The sequence below is a fragment of the Macaca nemestrina genome, chromosome 15 (assembly GCF_043159975.1).
Source record: "Macaca nemestrina isolate mMacNem1 chromosome 15, mMacNem.hap1, whole genome shotgun sequence".
In the NCBI taxonomy this organism is placed as follows: Eukaryota; Metazoa; Chordata; class Mammalia; order Primates; family Cercopithecidae; genus Macaca; species Macaca nemestrina.
The window spans coordinates 41490871-41511843 of record NC_092139.1 but is presented as its reverse complement, the minus strand read 5'-3'; the positions used below and the strand labels follow the sequence as shown (position 1 = coordinate 41511843).

General features: G+C 39.3%; 1 pseudogene; it reads left to right on the top strand.

Annotated features, from left to right (window-relative positions):
* Window positions 1-7556: 7556 nt before the first annotated feature.
* Window positions 7557-19306, top strand: LOC112426619 (serine/arginine-rich splicing factor 10 pseudogene; annotated as a pseudogene).
* The last annotated feature ends 1667 nt before the right edge of the window (window positions 19307-20973 follow it).

Sequence of the window (20973 nt, the reverse complement as noted above, 5' to 3'; positions counted from 1 at the left end):
GAACATCTGAAGGAACAAACTCTGGACACACTATCTTTAATAACTGTAACACTCACTGTGAGAGTCTGCGGCTTCATTCTTGAAGTCAGCGAGACCAAGAAACCACCGGGAACCAATTCTGGACACATTTTGCCAACCATGAAGGGACTATTAACTATTGCTAAGCAGTGAGCACCATCAGACCCCTTTCACTTGCTATTCTGTCCTACTTTTCCTTAGAATTCGGGGGCAAAATACCGGGTACCTGTCGGCCAACTAAAAACAACTAGCACGGCCACTGGACTAAAGACATTGGTGTCAGGCTTTCTGGGAAAGGGCTCTGTAACAACCCCTGATTCTTCGGAGCTGGGAGCATTAGTTTGCCTGGAACCAGCTTCTGCTTTTCTTGTACTTCTGGGCTGAGCCGAGGGTTGACAGAGAGGAAAGCCATTCAGCTCTGGAGTCCCGACAATAAGTTGGTTGTCCCTGCGACCATTAGCAGAACTCTCAGAGTCATGTCGCCCAAGCAAGACTTGTCCATTTATCCTATCTATCCTGACCCTTGCCTCCTGGGTCCTGATGCCTGTCAGACAAACTTCTTCTCGCCTCTCTTCTCTGAGTTTAGTCCTGCTTCTAAAAACCACTCCTTGTCTCTGGTGCTTTTCTAGTTTCTCCTATAAGAATGATTTCTAGTATAAACTTCAGGACTGTATTCCCTTCTTTAGGCACCCAGGCTCACCAATCAGAAAGACATAATTTTTACCAAAAGCCCCATCTTAACGGGGACTACCCGGAATTTTAGGATCCCTCCTCAGACAAGCAGACCTAACAAAAGCTATTCCTGAAGCTAGGACATGGGGAGCTTTGAAATTGTTTCCTTCCTATTCATATAAGTGAGCACAAAAGGCATCACTCTTCCAACTCTGGAGATCCCTTCCCTCCCTCAGGGTATGGCCCTCCACTTCAATTTTGGAGCATAACATCTTTATAGGACATGAGTAAAGTCCCAATACTAACAGAAGAATGCTTAGGACTCTAACAGGTTTTCGAGAATGCTTCGATAAGGGCCACTAAATCCGATTTTTCTTGGTTCTCTTTGTGGTCTAGGAGGACAGGCAAGGGTGCAGGTTTTCGAGAATGCATTGGTAAGGGCCACTAAATCTGACATTCCTCAGTCCTCCTTGTGGTCTAGGAGGAAAACTAGTGCTTGTGCTGCTGCATTGGTGAGCGCAACTATTCCGATCAGCAGGGTCCAGGGACCATTGCGGGTTCTTGGGCAAGAGGTGTTTCTGCTGCTGCGTTGGTGAGCACAACTATTCTGATCAGCAGGATCCAGGGCCCGTTGTGGGTTCTTGGGCATGGGGAGAAACAAACAAACCAAAACCTCAGGCAGTTTTGTCTTTCAGATGGGAAACACTCAGGCATCAACAGGCTCACCCTTGAAATGCATCCTAAGCCATTGGGATCAATTTGACCCACAAACTCTGAAAAAGAGGTGGCTCATTTTTTTTCTGCACTATGGCCTGGCCCCAATATTCTCTCTCTGATGGGGAAAAATGGCCACCTGAGGGAAATATAAATTACAATACTGTCCTGCAGCTTGACCTTTTCTGTAAGAGGGAAGGCAAATGGAGTGAAATACCTTATGTCCAAACTTTCTTTTCATTGAAGGAGAATACACAACTATGCAAAGCTTGCAATTTACATCCCACTTGGAGGACCTCTCAGCTTACCCCCGTATCCTAGCCTCCCTATAGCTCCCCTTCCTATTAATGATAAGCTTCCTCTAATCTTCCCCGCCCAGAAGGAAATAAGCAAAGAAATCTCCAAAGGACCACAAAACCCCCGAGGCTATCCGTTATGTCCCCTTCAAGCTGTAGGGGGAGGGGAATTTGATCCAAACCGCATATATGTCCCCTTTTCCCTCTCTGATTGAAAGCAGATCAAGGCAGACCTGGGGGAGTTTTCAGATGATCCTCATAGGTACACAGATGTCCTACAGGGTCTAGGGCAAATCTTTGATCTCACTTGGAGAGATGTCATGCTATTGTTAGATCAAACCCTGGCCTTTAATGAAAAGAATGCAGCTTTAGCTGCAGCCCGAGAGTTTGGAGATACCTGGTATCTTAGTCAAGTAAATGATAGAATGACAGCCGAGGAAAGGGACACATTCCCTTCCAGTCAGCAAGCCATCTCCAGTATGGATCCCCACTGGGACCTTGACTCAGATCATGGGGACTAGAGTCGCAAACATCTGTTGACCTGTGTCCTAGAAGGACTAAGGAGAATTAAGAAAAAGCCCGTGAATTATTCAATGATGTCTAGCATAACTCAGGGAAAGGAAGAGAATTCTTTTGTCTTCCTCAAGCGGCTATGGGAGGCCTTAAGAAAATATACTGCCCTGTCACCTGACTCACTTGAGGGTCAATTGATCCTAAAAGATAAGTTTATTACCCAATCAGCCACAGATATCAGGAGAAAGCTCCAAAAGTGAGCCCTGGGCCCTGAACAAAATCTGGAGGCATTATTAAGCCTGGCAACCTTGGCGTTCTATAATAGGGACCAAGAGGAACAGGCCCAAAAGGAAAAGCGAGATCAGAGAAAGGCCGCAGCCTCAGTCATGGCCCTCAGACAAACAAACCTTGGTGGTTCAGAGAGGACAGAAAACGGAGCAGGCCAATCACCCGGTAGGGATCGTTATCAAATTGTCCAATGAGAAACAAGCCACCCCCTCGTCCATGTCCACTATGCCGAGGCAATCACTGGAAGGTGCACTGCTCCAGAGTGCAATGGTTCTCTGGGCCAGAAGCCCCCAACCAGGTGATCCTACAACAGGACTGAGGGTGCCTGGGGCAAGCGCCAGCTCATGTCATCACCCTCACTGAGCCCTGGGTACGTTTAACCATTGAGGGCCAGGAAATCGACTTCCTCCTGGACACTGGTGTGGCCTTCTCGGTGTTAATCTCCTGTCCTGGACGACTGTCCTCAAGGTCTGTTACCATCCGAGGAATCCTGGGACAGCCTGTAACCAAGTATTTCTGCCACCTTCTCAGTTGTAATTGGGAGACTTTGCTCTTTTACATGCCTTTCTTGTTATGCCTGAAAGTCCCACACCCTTATTAGGGAGGGATGTATTAACCAAAGCTGGAGCTGTTATCTACATGAATATGGGGAACAAGTTACCCATTTGTTGTTCCCTACTTGAGAAGGGAATAAACCTTGAAGTCTGGGCATTGGAAGGACAATTTGGAAGGGTGAAAAATGCCCGCCCAGTCCAAATCAGGCTAAAAAATCCCACCACTTTTCCTTATCAAAGGCAATATCCCTTAAGGCCTGAAGCTCCTAAAGGATTAAAGGATATTGTTAAACATTTAAAAGCTCAAGGCTTAGTAAGGAAATGCAGCAGTCCCTGCAACACCCCAATTCTAGGAGTACAAAATCCAAATGGTCAGTGGAGACTAGTGCAACATCTTAGACTCATCAATGAGCAGTAATTCCTCTATATCCAGTTGTACCCAACCCCTATATCCTGCTCTCTCAAATACTAGAGAAAGCAGAATGGTTCACTGTTCTGGACCTCAAGGATGCCTTTTTCTGTATTCCCCTGCACTCTGACTCCCAGTTTCTCTTTGCCTTTGAGGATCCCACAGACTACATGTCCCAACCTACACGGACGGTCTTGCCCCAAGGGTTTAGGGATAGCCCTCATCTGTTTGGTCAGGCACTGGTCCGAAATCTAGGCCACTTCTCAAGTCCAGGCACTCTGGTCCTTCAGCATGTGGATGATTTACTTTTGGCTACCAGTTCAGAAGCCTCATGCCAGCAGGTTACTCTAGATCTCTTGAACTTTCTAGCTAATCAAGGGTACAAAGTGTCTAGGTCGAAGGTCCAGCTTTGCCTACAGCAGGTCAAATATCTAGGCCTAATCTTAGCCAGAGGGACCAGGGCCCTCAGCAAGGAATGAATACAGCCTATACTGGCTTATCCTCACCCTAAGACATTAAAACAGTTGTGGGGGTTCCTTGGAATCACCAGCTTTTGCCGACTATGGATGCCTGGATACAACCAGGAGATCTAGTGTTGGTCAAATCTCTCTCCTCTACCTCCCCATCTATGGACTCTTTGTGGGAAGGACCATACTCGGTAATCCTCTCTATCCCCACTGCAGTTAAGGTGGCAGGAGTGGAATCCTGGATTCACCACACCCGAGTTAAATTTTGGACACCCCCTGAGGAACCTGTGGGACCATCAGCTCAGGAGTCCCAAGATCAGCCATACCAGCCTCGAAACACCTGCGAACCACTGGAGGACTTGCATCTCCTATTTCAGAAGGAAACATCCCAAACTAAAAAGGCTCCTACTACTGATACTGAAGACACACCCCTTCCTCCTTAAAAAAGATAAGGGAAAACCTACATAATCTTTATCTTTAACATCTCTCCTTGCCCCTTTAATGGAATCCTTTTATTATTTCATCATATTACTAAGCAGCATTCTAACCATACTCTTTGCAATAGGACTATATACTGTAGCTCCTGCCAGGACAAAAATCCTAATCACATCAGCCTTCTTTCTATCTTCTTTCCTTCTGACCACAATTTACGCCTACCTTTAACTCAGCCTGAATAAAATGATCTCATCTTCCAGAGCACCCTCTTTACCTTCCTATTTACTCTTTGCCTATCTATTCCTCCTGCTTCCTTGGATACCTCATACAATCATCCCTCCCCTTCCACTAGCTCCTAATTACCTCTACAAGACTCTCAACCCACTCTCTGTTAAACCAGTCCAATCCTTCTCTGGCAAATGACTGTTAGCTTTGTATCTCTCTATCAACCTCTGCTTATGTTGCCACTCCCATTCCAGCAAAAAATTAGGTCTTTACCAAATTAACCTACCACCCTCGTTATGAAGGAAAAGACTCTTTCTGACTTCTAAATATGCAATCATTAGCCAACTTCCCCATCTCTGATAGGACCAAGAATACCCTAACAGGATATGCAATCCAACTTTTATGTTCTTACATTTCCAACCTCACCTATTACACAAGCAATGAAAAGCCCATACGCAGCCCTATAACTATGAATACCATCTTAACTTTCCAAGCCCCTTTATGCATCCAATGCAACCTGTTATCAGGCCTGCTCCTGGGGCACCTGCTACCCCATCAGTGTAATTACACCCTATAGCTTCAAGCCCCAACTGATCATAGTAACTTCTGAGTCACCCAAACAGCTCCATTCAGATGGTTTGTCTACTTCTCAGGGCCCCCCAAAATTATCACCTCCTCTCTACTTAACAAACAGTCCAGGTTTTGTAATGACAAACATACTCCCTGCATAACCATTCACCCCTGGACTCCCTGCAGCAGTGCCCCCACCACTAGTGAATGCCTTCTCATCTCCTCTTTCAATCACTCTCTCAAATGGTTCCTAGTAGATACAAAATGATTTTTTTCTCCAATGGGAAAATGGAACATAGGGAGCCATTCAGTTTGCTCCCAATACCCCTTTCCAGCTGCTCACCGGAGCTGCCTTGGCAAGTACTCTAGGAGTAGGGGAAAATGAAAACAACAAACTCACACACGTTTTTAATATACACAACCAGTTATGTCTACCGTCAAGGCATATTCTTCTTATGTGGAACATCGACCTATATCTGCCTCCCCACTAACTGGACAGGCACCTGCATCTTAGTCTTTCAAAGTCCCAACATTAACATTGCCCCAGGAAATCAGGCCCTATCAGTACCCCTCAAAGCTCAAGTCTGTCAGTGCAGAGCCATGCAACTAATACCCCTACTTATAGGGTTAGGAATGGTTACTACTACAGGAACCGGAATAGCCAGTTTATCTACTTCATTATCCTACTACTACACACTCTCAAAGGATTTCTCAGAAAGTTTGCAAGAAATAATGATATCTATCCTCACTCTGCAATCCCAAATAGACTCTTTGGAAAGAGTAACTCTCCAAAACCACCGATGCCTAGACCTCCTCACTGCTGAGAAAGGAGGACTCTGCACCTTCATAGGGGAAGGGTGTTGTTTTTACACTAACCAGTCAGGGATAGTACAAGATGCTGCCCAGCACTTACAGGAAAAGGCTTCTGACATCAGACAACACCTTTCAAACTCTTATACCAACCTCTGGAGTTGGGCAACATGGCTTCTCCCCTTTCTAGGTCCCATGGCAGCCATCTTGCTATTGCTTGCCTTCTGGCCCTGTATTTTTAACTTCCTTGTCAAATTTGTTTCCTCTAGGATCGAGGCCATCAAGCTACAGATGGTTTTACCCCAATGAGCTCAACTAACAACTTCTACCAAGGACCCCTGGACCAACCTGCCTGGCCCTTTCACTGACCTAAAGAGTTCCCCTCTGGAGGACACTACAACTACAGGGCCCCTTCTTCACTCCTTTCCAGCAGGAAGTAGCTAGAGAAGTCATCGCCCAATTCCCAACAGCAGTTGGGGTGTCCTGTTTAGAGGAGGGGATTGAGAGGCGAAGCCAGCTGGACTTCCTGGGTTGAGTGGGGACTTGGAGAACTTTTCTGTCTAGCTAAAGGATTGTAAGCACACCAATCAGCGCTCTGTGTCTAACTAAAGGTTTGTAAATGCACCAATCGGCACTCTGTAAAAACGGACCAATCAAAGCTCTGTAAAATGGACCAATCAGTGCTCTGTGAAATAGACCAATCAGCAGGATGTGGGTGGGGCCAAATAAGGGAATAAAAGCTGGCCACTGCAGTCAGCAGCTGCAACCCAGTTGGGTATCCTTCCACTCTGTGGAAGCTTTGTTCTTTAGCTCTTCACAATAAATCTTGCTGCTCACATCTTTGGGTCTGCACTACCTTTATGAGCTGTAACACTCACTGCAAAGATCTGCGGCTTCACTCCTGAAGTCAGTGAGACCACGAACCCATCAGGAGGAACAAACAACTCTGGAAGCGCCACCTTTAAGAGCTGTAACACTCACTGCAAAGGTCTGCGGCTTCACTCCTGAAGTCAAGTGAGACCACAAACCCACTGGAAGGAGGAAACTCCAGACACATCTGAACATCTGAAGGAACAAACTCTGGACACCCCATCTTTAAAAACTGTAGCACTCACTGCGAGGGTCCGCACCTTCCTTCTTGAAGTCAACAAGACCAAGAACCCACCAGAAGGAACCAATTCTGGACACGAGTTTATGATCCTCTAATGTTGTTTTAATAAGAAAAATGGTAAGAATGTATTGTTAATGTAATTAGTAGTAAGTGGCATGTTCTTTCATAAAGTAAGGATATTTGCTGCCAATAGGTTTCTATGAATAACATCTTTTACTTGATCGGCTTTCTTGTTTCGGACATTTGCTTACACCAATTGCCAATATTTTTTGCTTATTACAAAATAATTTGATTTTATTTTAGAAAAAGAAAATCAGACATATAGATAATTAAAAGTAGAAAAAAAATGGGCTTTGCGTGGAGTTAGGAGTGGGGAGTGAAGTCTCATGAAAAGAGGTGGATGGCTGTGGCGGAGCCTTCTGGGCTATGTGTGTCTGACGCTTGGCCGCCAGAACCACAGTCAGTTTGCTGAGCCCATTAGTGCACCTGACTGACAGACACGCCGTCACCATGTCTCGCTACTTGTGTTCCCCTAACACATCTCTGCTTATCAGAAATGTGGCCGACGACACCAGGTCTTAAGATTTACAGAGTGAATTTGGTCACTATGGTCCTATAGTTGATGTGTATGTTCCACTTGATTTCTGCACTCGCTGTCCAAGAGGATTTGCTTATGTTCAACTTGAGGATGTTTGCAATGCTGAAGACGCTTTACATAATTTAGACAGAAAGTGGATTTGTGGATGGCAGATTGAAATACAGTCTTCACACTATGATGATTATGACAGATACAGACGTTCTAGAAGCTGAAGTTATGAAAGAAGGAGATCAAGAAGTCAGTCATTTGATAACAGTTTAGAAGATCGTATCTAGAAATAGATCGACTGGAAGACAACGGCATAGCAGAAGTCATTCCAACAATGATAGATCAAACTGCAGCTGGAATACCCAGTAGGTTCTGCTTACTACACTTCAAGAAAGATCTGAACGTGGAAAAAGAACAAAAGAAGGGCAGTTCAAGCGACCAAAGGGTGGGTGGAAGGTGCTGCAGTATGAATACTGTATGGATATTTTGACTCTGGTCAGAAAAGATACAAAAATGTTGTCGAAAACTACATGGAATAATTGAAGTCCCTTCAAATTTGAAAGTAAGCATTTTAGGACAAATAAAAGGAAATTCAAGTTTGTACTTGTGGAAACTTTTTCCTCAATATGAATAGGTTTATATTGATTAATGGGTAATAGGTCCATAATAAATTATTGGAAACTAGGATGTCTCAATATCAAGGAAGACAGCCATAGTGTCGTACAGTGCCTCTGTTGGTGTGTCTCAAACTGAATTGAGTGGGAAAAAGTATGGTCCAATGTAAAAGTTCCATTTTCACCATTACTGGCAAATCTTGCTTTTGTTTATTTTGGTGCCAGTGTTTTCTGTTTAATCATTTGCTGTGTTGGCACCTGCGCTTATTTACTTGTGCACCACATGCAGTTTACATCTTCCTAACTACTCTCCTTCCCAGGTAAATTCCAATTATATTTGATATCCAGCTAAGAGGGCCCATCTCTTCTCACCTCTTTCCTGGTCACTATGTTCAGCAAATATTTATTGAGCCCTTACTGTGGGCAAAACATTGTACTGGATAATTGAGAAAAATGGATAATTCCCTTAATCAGTAAATGTCTACTGAGCACAGTCTAGTGAATTATTACAGTATGGCCTCATTGTTTTGTTTGAGGTGTATTATTCATAACAATAGTTTTCATCATTCATATCCTAATATAATTATAGGACCCAATATACTATCAAAGATAAGTAATTGTGTGGTTATCTGCCATTTAAAAGTATCCCATATTTCTTTGATCCTATTATTGTAAATAATGAAAAAATGATTTGTTTTAATCTGTAATAATCTGGTTTATTGTGCAATGACTGTAATATACTATAGTTAAATTGTTTATTCTGCCTCACCAAATATAAACTAGGAGATAACCCCCAAAATAAGTACTTAACTTTGCATTAGATATAAAGAAGACTGGGTGCTATAATTAGATTATTTTGAGGAAGAGCTGTTATCTCAACTGATTTAGTATGTATTGTAATTGAGAAAATGTTGACCAAATTATACTTTTTAGTGATTTACATGTACATTTTATAGGGTACATGAACATGTTCCGTGTATAGTGAATAAATAACTTTCTTAGTATCATAAAAAAGTAGAAAAAAACACTCGAAATTCTACCATCTATACCATTATGTTTACACACACACTCACACATATGCACACACACACTTTTATTAGAATATGTATATATTATAATGCTACCTTGAAATTATTCTTCATTTAAAATAAAAGAACAGTAATTATATTTCATGCCATTAAATGTCTGATGCTTATTTTACACAATAGTGACATAGTTACTTATAATTATGAAGTTTTTAGAACATTTGATACAGATTTATCATATATTAATATTCTAATTTTAGCATACTAATTTTAGAAGAATTTCTTTGAGAAATAATGAGTCAATGGCAAAATGGGGAAAATAATGGATGTAAAAGATTACAATGAGAATCTTTCTATTTGAAATAAAAGTCAGATGTATACAGATGTTTCACTTTAATGTATGTCAATCTGCTGGGGAGAAGTCAGTCATAACTTTAGTTTGGAAAAGTGGGGAAAATGCTTGAATGTGAAGTCACTGAAACATTTGTCATGCCACCAACCTCTTGAGGTCTACCTGAATGACTACTTCAATTCTGAAGATTCAAGGAGGCATTCTTGAATGTTCTGGATGGAAGAGTTAAACTCTTCATTCTTCTTTTGCCTGTCTTGTTTCCTGAACTTCCTTCCCAGTGTTTCCTGCCTGGGGTCACCTCCAAAATAAATTGCTTGCATGGGAACTTAAAGTAAAGCATCTAGTTTTGAAAAAAATATTTGGCATAAGAATAAGAATAAATTAAGTGTTTCTTGGAAATACATTAACAAATGACAGACAGAAAATGGAACTCCTGTTGTGGATTAGTCTTCTTCATTAAGGAAAAGATTTTTTCTAACTGGAAGAAGTAAAATGAATACGGCAGCAAAAAACTACTGAGTAATGAGAGAGTTTGAGACCTAAGCCTTAGCTGGATTAAATATTTTTCCTTAATTTAACATGTCTCCATGCAGTGAGTATAGTATGCCTTAGACTAAATTTTAGGCAATGTGAATACATTATTGAGATAGATCAAGGTCTATACTCATGAGAAGGGTAGATAGAGAATTCCAAATAAAGTGAAGAAAATATTACCTCCATAGGGTGATATGTTGAAATGAAGAAAATAAAGCAGGATAATGGAATGATTCATGTATGTTTTCACTCACTTATTAATTAGTTCATTCATTCAATAAATATGTATTATCTAATAGTATAAGATAACTACATGCTAATTTTAAAGAAGTATCAGAGAAGATTTCTGATAGAAGTCTGAACTATAAAAATTATCTATTGGCTTTCAAAAATGGTGATGATGACTTATCATCGGGATTACTGTTTTTTCTTTTTCAGCTTAATATAATATTCTAGAATAGATTATCATGCATGTGATTTATGAACGTTTGAAAAACAATATAGCTAATCTCTAGGAGCTAGCATACATTTGTTCAAGATAAATAATGCCAAATTCACATGATTTCTCATTTTGTTAGAACCTCTAGAGAACAGAAAATTCCATGCATAAAATATGTATCAATTGTTTCAATTACATCAATGCAGGTGACAGTATTTTTTGCAAGAACGTCATACGTAAATAGTAGATTGAATGATAGAAGTGTTGATATTTAGTGTCTAAACATATGTCTGCTATGTGTTGGCAAATGGCTTTGTAGTTTTCTAATGGAGTTTGACTGACTGTACACTTAGCCCTGTTGACTCAGTATTTCTATGGATAATTTTGATAGAGCTTTAGAAGTGAGGATGCTTAGATGGCTAAAACTATAAGTGACAGACTCAAGAATAAAAGTGGTCAACTGACAGCAACACACTGAGCCAAAACCGTTGAAATGAGATTAAGCAGAAACAAGTTTCAAGTTCTGTTTAGGTTCAGAAAGTCAGCTGCATGAGTGAGCCTGTTTGGCCACAGTACAGATGGCAGAGTTCTGGGATTTCCATTTGATGACAACCATAAAATAAGCCAATGGTATGATGTGGCTGTTCAAAAAACAGGCTAGCACAATCTTGGGTTGCATTAATGAAATATTGTGTGTAGTACAATAGAGGCAATAGAAAAGACAATTTCACCAAATTCTGTGAGATGATTTATGGGATGAAGTGTCAAACTCGTTACATTATATTTTAAGACTTCTCCAATTGGAATATGTTCAGAAAAAGGCACACAGAATTTTGAAAATTCTCTTTTGAGGCAAGGCCAGAAGTAAAAGAGTATTGTTTTCCTTCAGGAGAAAAGACCAAGGAGATATTTACAGAGTGCTTTTGTCTACGTGGCAAGCTTTCATGTTTAAGAAGCCATATAATGCTAATCTAGAATATTGGTTTAAAGTTAGAGAAATGAAGATTTTGATCTAACATGAGGAACAAAATCGTGTTGTCCAAAACTATTGGTTTGTGGCTAATGTGAAGGAAGATACCTTGCACTAGAGTCATTTAATCCAAAAGATTCATCCCAGAGTAGGGACTTGGATTAGATGGTATATCAGTTAGTTATCTATCACTGCATAACAAATTACTTCTAAAGTTATAGGCTTAAAAATTTATTTTGCCTTAGCTTTTATGGGTCAGGAATTCAGAAGGGTTTGTCTGGGTAGTTCTCACTTGATGTGTCTCATGCAGTTGCAGCTGTATATTGACAGTAGTTGCAACCATATAAAGAAGGCTTACTGAACCGAATGTCCAAGGTACCTCACTCAGGTTTTCCTGGCACTTGGCTGAGAGCTTAGCTGGGGCTGCCACTGGAGCATGTATATGTGATTTTTTTTTCTGTGTCCTCAACTTCTGCACGTTATAGTTTCTTCAAGATATTTGGGGTTCTTACATTTAAGCTCATGGATATAAATAACAGCATGTGGCCCAGTGCTCAAGACAGAAGCTGCATTACCCACTATGATATAGCCTCAGAAATTGTGCTACATCTTTAGACCATTTGCAAGTGAGTCCGAAGCCCTTATTGATGGATGAAAGAGGATCCAAAATTTGTGGGCATTTAAAAATCTGCCACAGATGATCTCTTAACTTCCAGATTGAAGCCTCTGATTTTATGTTAATTACTGATGGTAAGGTTTTTTAGGGAAATAGGTAATGTAGATGTTATCTTCTCAAAGTTTGGGGTTAATATCTGAGCTTTCTTGACATTATTCATTGGTACTATCACATAAAGCATTTTTAGTTTAATTTTATACACACATATACAGGATATGAGAAGTGCAAAACTAAAGTAATTTATTGGAAATTATGAATATAAATACATAAATCAGGAGAGTTCAGCTGGTTTAGACCAGTGGTAAGGCCATGATAAGACCAGGCATACAATTGACAAGCTCAGACAATGGAGGCTTCTACACTTACCTTGTTGGGTAGAAATATCTATTGGAAATAAAAATTTAATTTATTTATTTTTTCTTTTTGAGATGGAGTCTCACTCTGTCACCCAGGCTGGAGTGCGGTGGCAAGATCTCTGCTTACTGCAAGCTCCGCCTCCCGGGTTGACGCCATTCTCCTGCCTCAGCCTCCCGAGTAGCTGGGACTACAGGCACCAGCCACCATGCCCGGCTAATTTTTTTTTTTTTTTTTGTATTTTTAGTAGAGTCGGGGTTTCACCATGTTAGCCAGGAGGGTCTCCATCTCCTGACCTCGTGATCGCCCGCCTTGGCCTCCAAAGTGCTGGGATTTACAGGCGTGAGCCACCCTGCCCGGCCCCCCAAATTTAAATTTAATCACGGTGTTTGGTGACAGATAAACTTTGAGAGTTGTGCCTTATGAAGTTGTGCTCATCCACATGGAGACCTAACTCTTAACAGAATCTCAATTCCAACAACCACCTAAGACAGTATGTGTGTGCTGGTTTCCGGTACTCATCATCTTGACAACTTCTAAGGGCCTTGATTCATACCTACCTGTTACTCTCAACTGCCCACTAGAGTTTGATGTGACCTTGGGTTCTCCTGATACCTGACCCTGCCATACCCTAACACTACTTCTACTACTATAACTAGATTTTAGCCCTTTTTCTACTTCTTAATGGCATCTGACACCAGCCCAACCTGGATTTGCCTTGATGTCCCTAGGAGGTGCTGACGATCTCCCCACCCTTATCACATTGCTGAGATTCACCTATTTCTTTTCTTTTTCTTTTTTTCTTTTTTTTGAGACGGAGTTTCGCTCTGTCGCCCAGGCTGGAGTGCAGTGGCGCGTTCTTGGCTCACTGCAAGCTCCATCTCCCGAATTCACGCCATTCTCCTGCCTCCGCCTCCCGAGTAGCAGGGACTATAGGCGCCAGCCACCACGCCCGGCTAATTTTTTTTGTATTTTTAGTAGAGATGGGGTTTCACCGTGTTAGCCAGGATGGTCTTGATCTCCAGACTTCATGATCTGCTCACCTCGGCCTCCCAAAATGCTGGGATTACAGGCGTGAGCCACCAGAGATTCACCTATTTCTAATTACCCTTTAGAGATTCTAGTAAAAGGACTTTGTTTCTCATAGATTTTTTTTCTCACTTGGGGAAGAACATCTATGTTTTTATAGAGTAGCCTCTAAACAACTAAATATTTGGTGGAGTTGATCGGACTTGAATCTTTTCTTGGTGTTTTCCTCTCTCTTTTTATCTTCTCTTAAGATGAAGAAAATAGAAATAGTAATTAATGAATTGCCTTTTCTGCCATTTATTTTTTTTACTGACTCAAATTTTAATTATCTTCTTTTACACTGATTGGCGCTTGTTTGGACATAGTTTGCAGAATATTTCCCAGAATTCCTGGCTGCCGCTTTACTTGTACCTCTCAAAGAGGTATTAGCCGTACTTTCAAAGATGATTTTGTTGAAAAAGTATAATCTGCCACTTGCACAGTAAATACTCTTCATATTTTCATAGTTTGACCGTAATTTTATTTCAAATCCTACTTCCATTTACTAGACCAAAATAGACCTCTAGGTGAGAAAAAGCACCAGCTATAGCTTGACAGAAGAAACAAATAATAACAATTTTTTATTATAAAATATTACCTTAATTAGGACTTCCCCTTGGTGTACAAAGTGCTGTGAAGAGTCATGAGAGCTAAATGGCACTTATCAATGTCCCCATGGATGGGAACTCACAAATAGGTAATCTGGATAAACAACATGCTGGATTTCAAGGATTGTAAGGAGACTCTTATTCTTTTTTTCCCCTTTAAAGCACAAAAACATACTCATTTGCGACAAAGCTACAAAACAATCCCTGCAAGAAGTGCAAATCTTCTTCACCAATACTCTTTCTGGTGGAATATTTCCACCCCAGGCTAATTTTAAACTTCTTCAGACCTTTCATGTACAGCCCTGTTTGTGGTAACCCAATTGTGTCAGATGTATCAACCCATCCAGGTATACGCTCAGAGTTCAGGCCAACATTTGGCCAATGTCTGCAAAGTCTGGTTAAATAGATTATTTACTTTTTTGGAAGCTGAAAAAGAGCTGAAATATGGTTTGAGTTTTTGCGTCAAATGTTTTCTTGAAAAATCAGAGACTTTACTGCTGTAAAATGTCCAGTGATGGAGTAAGAATATACAAGAAGGCAGCTTGTTTTTCAGTAATATATATGCTTTTATTAAAGCATCAGGAACTCATATCCTGTATTATTCTTGAATCATTACTGGTGGTTACGACCATACTATTAGCATAATCAAAAGAATGTCAAAAAAGAGAAGGCAGGGAAGATTCTCCTGAGGTCATTATTGCTTGATAAATTTGGGGTGTTTGACTGGTCTCTAGAATTGTGAACCGAAAAATATTGGGTTACTTTGGACAGGTAAAAACTTGCCATTTCATTATCTCAGAGTAACAATGATGGATCCGGAACCTGAGTCGTGGGGTCGCTCATGGCAAGAGGCAATTGAAAAGATGGGAACAGATGTTAAACTTCCTCTTACTAGAGACTGCATCTGAACAGCCAAACCGTTGAAACAGAGCAATCAATTGAACACCACCAAATTCTAGAGGAAAAGATCACAAGTGTCAGACAAAAAAAAAGCAGTTTTTGTTGTTGTTTTGTTTTGTGGAGATCAACACTGTAATGAAGCTCAACATTTTTCAGCGTTCAGATGACTTAAAACAAGAAGAAAAACAACATGTTGATAACTTTTATGCAATTTACAAGTGATTACGGAAAGTGCAGTCATGTTTACTAATGGAAAAAGAAAAGAAAAAAGGTATTTATTTTTTAATGAGGACAAATAGAGTCCTGGCCAGTTAAAAAATTTCTACTAATAAGGAATAACATTCTTTGTAGAAAATTAGACATATATAAAGCACAGGTAATAACAAATAAAACAACAACAACAAAAGTAAAACCCAAACACATCATGATTCTTGCTTAAATAATTACTGATAAAATATATCTAATCTATACAGTACTTCTAAGAGTTTTTATGCACATATGTTAAATATATATTTAAAATATTAAAAATATTGAGTAGATAAATTAAGTAGATCTTATTTTGTACTGTATTTTATGCATACTTTTTAAGTTAGTATATGTTGTTCATGTCATATTTTTCTAAGCCCATTACTTCTGGTTATATCCTATTTTATTATAAAGATACAGCAACTGACTTTTGAGTAAGAACTTGCTGTTGAATACTTAGGTTTATTGGCCATTCAAAAAAATTAATAAACACTACTATGACAAATCAGCTTGTAAATTAAATGTTACATAACTATGTAATTTTTCTCCTCAGGAAGAATTCTTGAAAGTGTAAAGCCTTCAGTGACTTCTCATTGGCTATAGAATAAAGTCAGGTTTTCTCACTTGGGCTCATATTTCCTCCACTCAGTTCCAGTCACACTGGACATATGATTAGTCTATTCATTGAGAGTTTGGCTTTCCTCCAGCTGGGCACCTAGTAAGAATGCATTTCCTGGGCCCTTTTGTTGAGGTCCCATGACTAGCCTTATTATTATTTTTTAAAAATTATTTTTTTAGTTACATAGTAGATGTATTTATTTATGAAGTACATAAGAGAGTTTGATACAGGCACACAATGCATAATAATCACTTCATGGTAAATGGGCATCTGTCCTCTCAGGTATTTATCTTTTTTATTACAAACAATCCAGTTATGCTCTTTTAATTATTTTAAAATGCACAATTAAATTATTTTTGACTATAGTCATACTGTTGTACTATTCAATGCTAGATCTTATTTTTTCTTTCTAAATCCTTTTTGTATCCATTAACCGTTCCTACTTCCCCCCACATCCTCACTACCCTTCCAAGCCTCTGATAACCACTCTTCTACTCTCTATCTCCATGAGCTCAATTGTTTTAATTTTTAGATCTCAAATAAGTGAAAATATGTAAGGTTTGTATGTCTGTGCCTGGCTTATTTCACTTAACATAATGACGTTTAGGCCTTTTAGCCTTTTCGTCTTACCATGGTGACTGATAATACTCCAGACAAAGGCTGATTTATCAAATGGATCCAGAGTGAGAGGAATGATCAGCAGAGTTGATTAGGGCAATGTCAATTCACAATTGCTATAAAATGTGAGTACAAAATAAAACTTTGGGCCACACGTGGTAGTTCATGCCTGTAATCCTAGCACTTTGGGAGACTTAGGTGAGCAGACCACCTGAGGTCAGGAGTTCGAGACCAGCCTGACCAACATAGTAAAACCCTGTCTCTACAAAAACCACAAAAATTAGCTGAGTGTGGTGGCACACACATGTAATCCCAGCTACTCGGAGGCTGAGACAGGAGAATCAACTGAACCTGGGAGGTGGAGGTTGCAGTGACCTGAGATAGTGTCATTGTACTCCAGCCTGGGTGACAAGAGTGAAACTCTTTCTCAAAGGAAAGGAAAGGAAAGGAAAGGAAAGGAAAGGAAAGGAAAAGAAAGGAAAGGAAAGGAAAGGAAAGGAAGGGAAAGGAAAGGAAAGGAAAAAGAAAAAAGAAAAGAAAAGAAAAGAAGAAAAGAAGGAAGGAAGGAAGAGAAAGAAAGAGAGAGAAAGAAAGGAAAGGAAGGAAGGAAGGAAGAAAGGAAGGGAGGAAGGAAGAAAGAAGAGAGAAAAAAGAGAGAAAGAAAGAAAGAAATTTTGGTAGTTTAAATCACTGAAATGTTAGGCTGTTAGGCTTGTTTGTTACTGCAACATAGCATGGCTTACCCTGACTGATACACTGACCTTTATATGCTTCATTCCTTTTCCTTCTTTATATTATTTGTACATATTATTACATTTGTCTGCCACTTCCCTTCATTTACTAGTAAATATTTACTTACTCAATTCTTTAAGGTTCACTGCACCCTAGGAAATTTTGCCAAAATTCTGGGACTGCCCAATTTACCTTTATTATAGGCATTTTTAAGTCCACATAAATCTTTCTCAGTGCTTGCCAAAATGGCAGTTTTGCATTGTTTACTTTATTAGTATGCCTTTTTTTTGGTAATGTGTATCTTGTCTTACAGATCATAACCACTGTAAGAGGTAGATATTTTACAAAGTGCTTGGCACATAATAATCACTCAATAAATTATTTATTTAATGAATAAATAAACAAGACACATTTCTAAGTTTTATCATTTTCTAGACAAATTGATCTCTGAAAACATTTCATACCATATTGCATGAAAATGACCACTCCTCTTAACCTGTATCAATAGCTTGCACATTTCAGAAATAAAAAGATCTCATTGCTTATTGTTTTAATTTTAATTTCTTTCAAAGTATGAAATATTTTCATTGCTTCATTTGTCGTTTATATTTCTTGTGGCCTATTCATATTTTTTGCTCAATTTGAGTTGGGTTTAAATCACTTATAATTGAAAGGGTATTGAATAATGTAAAATACTGAAGCAATTCAGGTGGGTATCTCTTCCTTTCTGACTTTTTCCAGAACATTCTGAGTGTGAAAATCACTAAGTTGACAATATCAAAGGTATTGAGCAGCTAGTAATAAGGAAATATTTTTATTCCTAGTCCACTAATTTTCATTCTGCAGAATGTTTTTAAGAATCCCATGAGGAGACCCAGGTTAACTAATAGGACAGTATTTGGACTGTGAAGGTATTATCAAGTCACTAATACTTTAGAACTCTGATAATAACTATCTTGTCTAGCTGTCAGTTCACCAAACGAACTAAACTCAGTCATGTATACACAAACCAAAACTGCACAAATAATAGCCTAATTTCTGTTATGATACGTAGGACATGGCATAATGAGATCAATTGTAAGCTAATTGTTTTCTATTCTCTGGACCCAGATAATTCAAAGTATGAATAAACTCATTCAAAATAAATATGTTTATCTATGCTTTGTGGTTCCCACTTCTGGTCAAACGCATTCTTTTATTTTCCTATAAGGGTTTCCTCTACAAAAAGTCACAAAATAAGTTTTCTATTAAGATTTTTCATCTTTAGCCTTAAAATATAAATCCTGTTCTCTTTGTAGGAAGAGCTAATTTCAGGTGCATTCTATTGCCTAGTGAAAATGCTCTGTATTTATGTATGTGTATATATATGCACATATATATTTATATATATGTCAAAAATGTATATACACACTTCCTAATTTGATCCTGACAATCACATGAAAATTCTAGAGGGCCAGCTTTGCAATGTTGAGCTTCATTACAGTGTTGATCTCCACAAAACAAAACAACAAAACTGCTTTTTTTTGGTCTGACACTTGTGATCTTTTCCTCTAGAATTTGGTGGTGTTCAATTGATTGCTCTGTTTCAGTGAAGCAAACTGCATTTCCAGATTTAGTGTGCACCATCTGTTATAGAGGTATGTTGAAGGAATTATTAATAAATATCTTATATATGTTGTGCATTGTTTCAGAAAGCAGATACCTGCAGAGAGGACCAACACCAGTGTCTACTAGATTCACTGAGCTGTCTTGGTGTCTGAGTTTCCCACCTTGTCACAATCATGATATCCTTTGCTTCGTGTTGGGCTGGCCTACAATATATTACTGTTCTATGTACCACACACATGTGCCACAGATGGTCATTTTTAATTTCAGAACTCAACTGTAATAAATTCAGCACATTCATATTTGGCTAAGATTAAGTGCTGGGAGGGTATCACGGAAAACTCATCAGTCAAGTCCATCTCTAACTAGGCAGTGGTGATTCCATTTCTACAAAATAAATCTTTGTTATTCTCTCTCCTCTGCCTCACAACCTATTTTCTTTCTTTGCAAGGAAGATGTAAATCGAATCCACACGCTAACATTTGCTTACAAGCTGTGCAAAAGAACTCAGGGTTTTGGTATTTCGTTTAAACAGACCTTTCTGAGGGACATGTTAATAACTGTGAAAGTCAGAGTGGGTCCTGGGTTTCTTTTTGCTCTTTGTTTGGACTCTGCATTTATTTTATTTATTTTATGATATTTTTCTAAATCAAATTAAAAGGCAGCTGGATCATCAGCAACAATTCTAGTGGAATCACTCTGTTGAGGGCATGATCTGATTTCTGTACTCAGGTCAAGAAAGAAGACAACGTCTTCAGATGGGCATGTGTTGCAAAAATATTAATACCAGATAAAATTGGACAAAACAATCATGAAGGAGCCCACAGAGATTAATATGTGATTGTTAGGGATGTGAGAGAGTGAGAGAGGGTGACTAAGGACTAAATGAGGTACATACGAATAGGGTTGCTGGAAAAGATGAACTCTCAGGAACACTGAGAAGAACATTATTTAGGTTTGGAAAAGGTTTTTTTCACCATGGAGTTTCTTCCACCTCCTTGCCTTGAATATAACCTGTGATTCCTCAGAGGGCACTTCTTTCCTTGTAAGCCTCTTACAGCATTTCTTTTCTCTGGCTCTATGTGCCTCTGAGTTTGCAGGTGTGTTGGTATACACCTTACTTCTCATTGCCACTTTGAACTTATGCTATCCTGGCATAGCACCTTCTCCATCCTCTGATATTCTCCTCTAACCAGATCTTGGTCACTTCTTTCATTTGTCAAAGACTTGGGCAACTGGCCTATAGATTTCTTCTTCATCCCAATTCTTTATCTTCCACATATCTTTCCTTGTACTCATCCCTTCCAAGTTGCCTTAGCTGCCCCTTCCCACAGTCACTCCTTGAACTTTGTCTGGACCTTGAACTGCTCAACTTTCATGAATTCTCAGTCATACACTAAGCACAATGTAGTCTCCTTCCCAATTTTCTGTCCAACTTGAACCATGACCCACTGTCATTATTCTCTCTCTCAATAGACCCCTATCCATTCTTTCTTTCAATTCACTCATTTTTTTCTTTATTTCTCTCCATTTAAATCTTATACTCCCAAATTTATTATTGCAATAATATTCTTGCCAGTAACCCAGCTAGCACTGGCTCTTTTGTTCATATTTACATTGTAATATCTTAATTTTGACCCCATTTAATTGCCATCTTTGTGTTTACATTTGAACAAATCCACATGGCAGATATGCTATGCTATTTCATGAATTACACATTCTTGGTCACCAGTCTCAATAGTTCCATTTTCCCGGCCATTTTATTATGATCTATGGTCAATTTATTCTTTTTACTCTTCATGAAGGTCATTTCAAATAAACTCCACTCTTCTCAATGTCTAACCCCTCTTCTCCCTTAGTGTCAGATGATATCACTTCCAGTTAAGTCCTATCCCTCTAGCTGGCTTTTGTATCTTATCTTTTCCAGTCATTTTATTAACTTGGA